This window comes from Hypomesus transpacificus, unplaced genomic scaffold (genome assembly GCF_021917145.1).
Source record: "Hypomesus transpacificus isolate Combined female unplaced genomic scaffold, fHypTra1 scaffold_192, whole genome shotgun sequence".
NCBI classification, from domain to species: Eukaryota; Metazoa; Chordata; class Actinopteri; order Osmeriformes; family Osmeridae; genus Hypomesus; species Hypomesus transpacificus.
The window spans coordinates 33,465-42,659 of NW_025813738.1; the positions used below are offsets into that span (position 1 = coordinate 33,465).

Here is a 9,195-nt window from a genome sequence, read left to right on the forward strand (position 1 = left end):
ATGTGTACCGCTGTGTGCCCCCCCCTTCCCTGATTAACTCCACCCAAGACCCCACACACATCGATCAAGACTAACACACACCATACACACACTACCACACACACACATACACACAATAAGCCACATAGATCAATTCACACACGGTCACACGCATTGGGATAAACACGCTCAGTGGCACATCAAAGAACACAGGTGGATAAAGACACACACAGGCACAGGCAGCCACACACACAGGCACACGGAGGCACAATCGTAGACGTGTCGTGCAGGACGCGGACACGTCCGCCGCGGCTTCGTCCTTCGCCAATCAGGGGGATGAGACGGATCTCTTTTCAAATTGACAACATGCCCTACGCTCCCGTTCTCATCACCGCTAATGTGATTGGCTCGTCTCACACGTTCCACACCGTGGCATCGTGGGATTGGAACAGGGGAGCGGCGTGATGAAATGCATCCGACTCGTACGCCACGCATACACATCCCCCCCCCCCATTCGTTTTTGTCGAAATCTATAGGTCTGCCCGCCGGCTTTGAAGCCAGGTAACCCTGCATCCGCGCCCAGTCTCTTCGCACCCCTGGGGATTATGCACGTTGAATAATATCTGAATTCAACAAAGAAGAATCCATTGAGTAGGGGGGGTTCAGTGCTGTGTGTCTGGGAGTAGAAGGACGGTCGTACAGAATATGGCCCACTGCTCCGCTCCTGTTCTGTGGAAGGTCTCCGTCACAACAGCGCATCCCTTATTTACTCTCGCGATGGAGGTTTTCCGGTCGCTCTGTCTCTGTGGCCGGGCTGTGGGTCGTCTTTCATTCTGGCGGCTTCATTGAGCCGAGTTCATCCTTTTCCTGCCTCTACTCATGACCCTCTCAGGTGAACTCTCTGTGTGGGCCACGCAGCTGTCTCCATCAACCCTCTGATCCTGGACACACACACGCGCGCACGCCTGGATACACACACGTGACTAGGTCGACCCACGCACTGTCAGGGACACACACACTTGCCTTGAGACACACACTTTCAGGGACACACACACATGCCTAGATACACACTTACACTGCCAGTGGCACACACACACTCATCCAATCCCATCATCTAAAGCTCACATAGCCAGTGGGGGTCGTCCCAGCTCTGTAGACTGATGGAGGAATACCTGGCCATTACAGACAAAAGGGCCTGAAAGAGACAAGAAGATTCACTTATCTCAGAGAGCTGCATCTCAACCCAGGGAAACATGCTCTCCATCTGCAGTCGGCGCCTGAAGAACCACATCAGTTAGCGTCTCTTCCGAGGCCAAGCCAGGCCGCCTGTCTCCCCCCCCATCCAGGTTTGCTGGATTCACTGTGTGATGCATGAAAAATCACATTTTGGGATTATTTAACCGACTGGCTGAATATCAAAGCAGCGTCAGATGCAGCGAGCCGGTGGGGCAACATCTATAATCGTCTCGTCTTTTTTATAAACGCCAGACACTTTTCGGGGAGCTAGCGTCGCTGACCACGCGATTTGTTGACGAGTGGCACTGTCGTTGTGTTGTTTACTGTCACGCTCTCCGTCTCTGGTGCGGAGATAAAAGGCGCCTCTCCTCTCGGAGCTGAGCTCCCTCTCAACTCCCTGGAAACAAATCAAATTATAGAAGCTCTTACTTGCTGAGATGTTTGCTTTTTATCAGCTGATTAAAACTCCTGTTAGAAGTGCGTGAAGACGAAGCTGTGCTGCGGAGTGTGATAGCAGTTTCCTGATGATTTTAGCAGGGGGGGGGGGGGACTTCACAGAGCTGGGATTGATGTGCCTGCCCCAAAGGCCAGACAAGCAGTGTTTATGCCCGTACCTGATTGAAGCTTTTCATTGGAAGCAAGGCATGAAGGAACCAGACACCGTTTATCTAAAAACACATCTTCACAGCTGCAGGAAGTACACTGCATGCCACACTTTCTCTTTTGATTAACTCATTTGTCTTGAGAGTTGTCGACTGCAACGTGTGTATGTGTGTGTGTGTGTTCCATGGGCGTATCTAGCCCTATTTGGGGGGGCTGGAGCCCCCCCAAAAGTTTCATTAGCCCCCCCAATTTTTTTTAAATTATTATTATTTATTTATTTTTCATATTTTAAATCTAAATTTGTTAATTTCTCTTCCTAAAACCCACTAGAGGACACTATTTAGTAAAAGGATATTTTCAAAAAAGAATTCTGGGGGATAGTGTAAACAAGGCAAATATAATTCATACCTGTTCTCCATTCTAAAGGTTCTAATGATGGCAGCAACTGTGGAGCGGCTGATATTTGGTTGGACCCTCTGGCCAGCCTCCCTCATGCTCAAACCATGAGCACATGGTCAACCACGGTGGCCCGAATTTCATCAGAGATCACCGTTCTCCATCTTCCTTCTCTTTCTTCTTCTCCTCTTCCTCCTTCTTCTTGTCGTCCTCCTCTTCCTCCTCCTTATCCTCCTCCTCCTTGTCATCCTCTCCCTCCTCTTCCTTGTCCTCTTCCTTGTCCTCTTCCTTCTCTCATTCTTACCCCTCTCCTTCTCTGGTTGTTGTTATGTTCTAAGTTCTCCATTGTTCACCAAACAAAACTGAGGCTCAAGGCCCTTTTTATGCTGCAGTCCTGATCGCAAATTGCTCACCAGGACTGAGTGTTTAGAGATTTGAATAGTTGTGAGTTGTGGGTTGATGCTTTGAGACTTTACTTGAGAAGTGTGTGCAACAACTGAACATTGTGTGTAGTGTTTTGACAACAAGGTGATGTGTAATTGACATCAGTGTGTAAACAAGGAAAGTCAGAGTCTAATGCAGATAAGGGAGTGTGAAGTAGTGCCAAATTGGGTCGAGCAATTGGTACATGAAGTTAAGGTTGTGAAAATTGTGCCAAATTTGAAAACTTTAACGTATCTGTGTATGCTTTAGTCCAACTGGACTTTATTCATATAACTGTGCTTAGACTAAACATACAAAAACAAAGATGCAAAGTCAACAAAAAATGTCCTTGAACAGGGAAATAGTGTATGTTGTGGATTGAATTCACATCCTATGGACTTTGTAACTCGTCACTTTAGTTGAATGACCTAGAGTTTGGATTATTAAAGCCTCTGGTTTGATGAGACAGGTGAGGGTTGGTGTACCAAAGCTCACAGTTGCTGGGACAAACCTCTGAGAGAAAGATGTAGAGTTTTATGAGTGTTCTACTGCTGTCTGCAGTTTCCATGCTCCCCTACGCAAAGGGTCAACACGAATACAACTCACTGACCAGCACACAGAAGACCATTGTTGATATGGTAATCGACCATATCAACAAAAAGGAAAATACTAGACACATACATTTTGAAAAAACAATTTCTCCACCATATGTAAGTAATGCTTCGTTTTATGACTATTCTGAGAAATGTTTAAGCTTTCACTTCAAAGCCCTCAAACGTATTTGAAATCAATAATGTTAAGTCGAATGTCGTTTGTGGAAGGTTGTTAGTGGAAGAATTATAAGTTTCTCTTAAATCTTTTTTTGTTGTATTTTTTTTTACAGATAAGTGAATGGCAAACTTACTTCAAAATGTATTTGAAGGAGACAACTTGTTCTCAGATCAAACAGACGTTAAAATATGAACACCGTCCAGATTGCCAGTCCCGAGGGGTGAGTCAAAATATATTGACTGGTTAGATTATTCCGTTCCGACCTCGTTCTAATAAACCAAGTCAACCATTTGTAATTGTCGTTCAGCTCTCCGGCCACCGATTGACATCAGCCTAACAGATATCTTGTACTGCATCTCAGAAAAGATTTTAAATAACTCATACCCTAACTCTTAAATACATAAGACTAAAGCCATAAATGTCTGTCTATTTACCTGTCTGCTTGCTTGTCTGTCATCATCTCTCATGCAGAAACGTTTCAACTGTGTTGTTTGCAAGGTGGGCGGGTCCAGCAATTACTACATTAACTGTCTGCTCGCAAAATTGGCACGCATTGGCTCGCAAAATTGGCACGGTAAGGGACATCATGATTTGGTCTTCCCAGCTAAGGCAGACCACAGGGTCCAATGAACTTGAACAAAGATGAGAGCCAACAGCTTCATATCCCTCACAGAACCGTCTTATTTAGACCGTACATTATTTTCAAGTACACCATTATCAAAGTGGCCTACCAAGACCACCACCGCTATTGTTTCAAACATAGACATAATAAAGATTAGACGCCGCATCGACCGCTACTGCCTACTGGCGCTGACGAGCCGTGGGGCTGCCATCTTGGAATGGTCAACCGCTCCACTCAGTGTAATCTGTTTGGCTGGGGCAATGAGCTATCAGCACATTTAAATAATCATACCGAACTGAATACCAAACTGATTTTCACGCGGTTTGCTTTGCTGAAAAGGTCATACATGTAGCTATGATACAGGACATGGTTATTCTTTCACAAAATAAAACCAATAGTATGGTAATGTTACATTTTACCTGTGAAAAGTAATCCCCCAAACTCTGTTTGTGATTGTCCGCCAATTGGGGCAGGAATATGCTGCACAGTGCTGGTATCTTGTTTATTCTGATGCTAAGCAACTAGGAATTTTCCCTTTCCAAGATGGCGGCTGCATTTCTCGCGCCCAGCAGCCAATGCGGCGTCTACTCTTTATTATGTCTATGGTTTCAACCATAGATATATTATATATATCTATGGTTTCAACTGTCGCTGAGTAGAGTTAGCCAATCGCAAAGACAGCTACATTGACGGATTGACCATACAGAATGACCATTTGTTATAAGTTTATATAAGGCAGTGTGAATGTGATGTGCGGTACCACTCTTTCGAACAACGTTTAGTATACGTGTCCTTCGTTATGACGGGTACTCTGTATACTCATGTTTTGTGAAAACTAAATAAATTGTATTAGACCCCCATCTTGACTATTCAAACTACACAGCACCGTCAGAATTTTCCTCCACGCTTCTGACTAGAATACATTTGATTAGCTTATCAGTTGTGTAATTGAGATGGTGATCAGGTGTGTACACAAAGTGGCAGATGGGAGCTGTAGTGTGGTCTGGACATGTATATTAGACGTTTCCCTCTCCAACACACCTGATTCAAGTGTTAATGTTGTTTTTCAAAGTTCTGCAGAAGCCAGATAACAATTAATTTCAATAAGCTGTGTTGGAGCAGGGAAACATCTAAAACTTACAGTATAGTGGGACCAAGGATGAGTGTTGAAGACCACTGTTCTAGATAGTCCAAGCCCTACCTGTACAATTTTCTTCTGAATTTTGTTTAACTAAATCTTTTGTGAACCTTCCAAGAACGAAGTGGAACGAAATAATCACTGCCGCATTCACCATCATGGGGAAGGCAACGTTGCAGCTTTAGAATATTCGGATGTTAGTGCACGAAATGTGCACCAGTAGATGCTATTTCAAAAGAAATTCCTGCATTAAAATAATGTATCATGACAGTTTGTATGATTTGGTCATTTATTATCACAATAGCATTTAATTAGGCTATCACGGCAAACAATTACACTGCACTAAACTGTAAGTGCAAGGTTGCTGTCCTTGATTCTTAAAGGCTCTCTTCTGAATGAATCAAGGCTGAAGACAGTCAACAAATCAAAAACACAGGCCGACAATTCAACAACCAGATCCCGGAATTAGCTCACTGACAGCATTATGAAGTTCATTTCAACTCAAGCTTCAGATGTAAAAGCAGGTTTTGCCTGTACAGTCACCTTTCTGAGGCCAGAGCTGGTTTTCTCGTGAATCAAGACAAAGTGTCGTTTTAAGTTTTTTTCTACTGTCTACCTAACACTTTGTTTTACATGATTTTATTCATCTGTTATGAAAGATGTTGTCGCACTGATCTCCGGAAATGTCACAGCGTATCTGCAGTCGCTCCCTCAATGATAAGACAACTAATCAGTTAGATCCCATTACACATTCACCACCCACCCTCATCCCCAACCCTCGGGCTCTGCATTCTGGGTGATCTCCAAAGAGACAATTGTCCTTATCAGACATGAAAAGCTATTTGGCCTAATCATGTAATTCTTAATAGCATAATTTCAGTTATTATCACGCTGCTTCTGTGAAATGTTGATTAATCGTTGATTCTGTTGACTACAGTGTGATTTATTCCATGAGTGTACGCATATGTCTGTGTTGAGAATCTCAAAAACAGAGAATCGTATGTTTTATGTAAATGATCGATCTCTGCCAACACAACCACATCAAGTAGCGAGGTAAAAGATTCATGGTCATTGATCAACCTCCATGTCTAAACACGATTTAAGCTATCAAATCCTGAGTTAAATGGAAAAGAATTACTGCATTGTGCCTTAGCATTTGAATAAACATGTCTTTCTCTGACAATGTAAAATACTGCAGCAGCCATCTTCCTCTGCAATCTGCAGCCAGCAACACAGGTGCTCACGATAATGGTGTGTCTATGTTCTCGGGGATGAATGGCACAATAATGTGTTTCCTGTGAGGAGAGGGACCTTGGGACTCTGTTGTGCCATCCATCCTGCCAGCACTCAGACCTACTCACACTTCAGCCAACCACAGAACGGTGTGTATCCCAGAGCAGCTAGTCAGACAGACAGACAGACAGTAACCAGCCAGACAGACCAAAAACAACGAAGAAGTTAGGGAGGTGAATACACAGCTGTTTATTTGGCTGTCTCATAACGTCCAACCTTTACAAGTTTGTTTTGATGGGACTCTCATGTCTTCGCCTCTGTCGGAGCTGCAGGTCAGGAGCCAGTGGACCAGCCAGTACCAGAATCAGATGGAACCACAACAGAACAAAGAAGCACTCCCACACACACACTGCACTTCATTACAATATTTGTTGACTTTCTTGAAGACACAAAGTGAACCTTTCACACACACACACACACACACACCCGACAGGGATATTTCACCCCATAAACAGCCAACGCCTCTCACTGCATATAAACAGCATCGTTTCACAACCCTGCCAGCCACCATTGCACTGTCATTAACACAGCCTCAATCAACAGCGGCTTCCAGCAGCCCCAGTCTAAGTGGCATCGCACCAGCTTCCTGGAAGGACGATCTAACATGTTTACCCCTTGATTGGAACTTTTGTTTTCACCACTGTGCCGTACAGAGCGGAGGTGACACCTTGGGATGAACAGAGAGAGCAGACCAGACGTGTTCACCCGATGAAAGAGATGAAAGAACGGCCAGGTGGAGAGTGACCGTGAAGGTCAACACACCTCGCTCACGTATCTAGAGACACAGTCTCTCTGGGGTGGATGTCCAGAAGAGGACACCTTCCTTGCGTGTCCTATCACGCCCGGCTTCAATAGACGTGCATGTGTCCCCCCCATCCGTCAGTTCGAACACGGGCGGCTCTGTCCTTCCGTGAGCATTTCAGTTGTTTCCGATTCCAGCTAGCTCGAAAACAGAACAGCGCGTGCTGAGCGTTCCAAAATTCGTATGAGCCAGGAAGTGAGGTCATCAGTATGCGCCTCCCGTCTGCATGTGTTGGCTGACGCATAGGGAGAGAGTATAGCCGGGTAATCGCTCCTAATACTATGCGGCAAGACTGGGAAACTTTCACTGAGACCATCCTGATACAGGCCTCCTGCGGCTCTCATCAAAGGCTACGACTGATCCCCTGTCTAATGCAGTCATCTGTGAACAACGCTGGATAAAATACCACTGCTTGACAACCCAGGCAAAGTGCAAAACAAGTGCGCCCCCCCCCTCATCATTGTGAGTCACAGTGCCTTCTGAGCGCTCCCCGACAGTTGCATGCAGACTGACGGAAAACAATTTCCCTGACAAGCAGGACATACTTAAGGTGAGGAGGAGGGGGGTTGAAAAGAATGGAGAGCGTGGTTGGGGGGGACTAAGAATATCATTACATCATGCCACGTTGTCATGGAAACACTAATTGGAGGTAATTTCGCTCTCTGTTCTCATAATAGGGGAGAGAGAGGAGAGTGGTGCTCCCCCTGCTGCTCACTGCTCATTACCTTGTAACCATGGCAGTGGTGTTGGTGGTGGTGAGGGGTGGGGGATCTCAGTCCTAATAAAGAGGAACACAGAGACAGAGTGGAGTGTCAATTTGAGTCTGTTATGCAGTGGTGAAGGTGAGGCTGGATTTCTAGGAGGGTTAACTCCATAGGAAAGGAGGAAGCTAGGAAGAAAAGAAGCTAGGAAGCTCAGAATCGAGGAAGCTAGAGTGAGGGGACCCATCATCGTCCATTCAAACTCTCCAACGTTCCAGACCCCATTATCGTCCACGACCGTTTCTTCCTCTAAAGAAAGTAACTCACCGATACGTACACCTTACATTGCTGCATACCAAATTACAGCCTCTTACTTTGATATTGAAATATGTGAACAACAACAAAATCGTTTTTTGTTACTGTATTTTGGCAATTTTGGCTCAGACAATCATAAAAATGTCTTGGTAAAAAGAATAATTTTAACAAATGCTGATTGGTTAGTTAGGTGGTATAAAAGTCAAGGACAACAGTGAAAGAGGTGCGCTTCGAAATATCTGGACAGTTGACAGCCTCTTGGCACATCTGGTGGTTAGCTAGCTAAATTGTGTTTTGAGTCTTTGAGCTAAACATGGAAAAAGTCACTGCATTTGACATTTTTTGTTTTAAAATTCTAACGTTGAAAATGTTTTTGTTTTGCTCTTTGGGAGAGGGGGCCAGTTAGTGTTGGATTGTAGGCTGTTGCACGGAAGGAGCACACAGCTGTAGTAGCACGTGTCGCTAGCTTGCTCTGTTCACCTCGCTGGTTTTAGCGAATCAAAGTTTCTCTCAGATAGCACCAAATTGACTCTTTATACTGCTAAAAAGATTTTTTTTAATCTCAAAAGTGGGATTAAACCGGGCCTGTGTGTAACACTTGTCTTGTGCAGCAATGTCAAACTTGACATTTTTCTATTGAAAGTGGTTGGATGGATGATAATGGCCCACTGGCTAACTGCTAAAATTAAGAAAATAATATTTTTAGGCATATCCTACAAATAATAATTCGATTTTAAAACCGGAATGTTGTAATATAGGTTGGCATCTACATATTAAGGTACAATGCTGTGACGTAACGTTTATCATTTGTGTTGCATAGAAATGTTCGTAAGAGAGACAGCTAAGAAGCCAGGAAATGAGCAAGTGAGAAAGCGAGGACGGCACTTGAGATCGGCAGGGTGAGGGTAACAACTCA

General features: G+C 44.5%; 1 long non-coding RNA gene across 1 annotated transcript; it reads left to right on the top strand.

Moving 5' to 3' along the window:
- Window positions 1-3,105: 3,105 nt before the first annotated feature.
- Window positions 3,106-5,438, top strand: LOC124489570. Its single transcript, XR_006958783.1, has 4 exons — window positions 3,106-3,347; window positions 3,521-3,628; window positions 3,880-3,982; window positions 5,287-5,438. It is a non-coding gene; the product is annotated as an uncharacterized LOC124489570 (long non-coding RNA).
- Window positions 5,439-9,195: the final 3,757 nt, after the last annotated feature.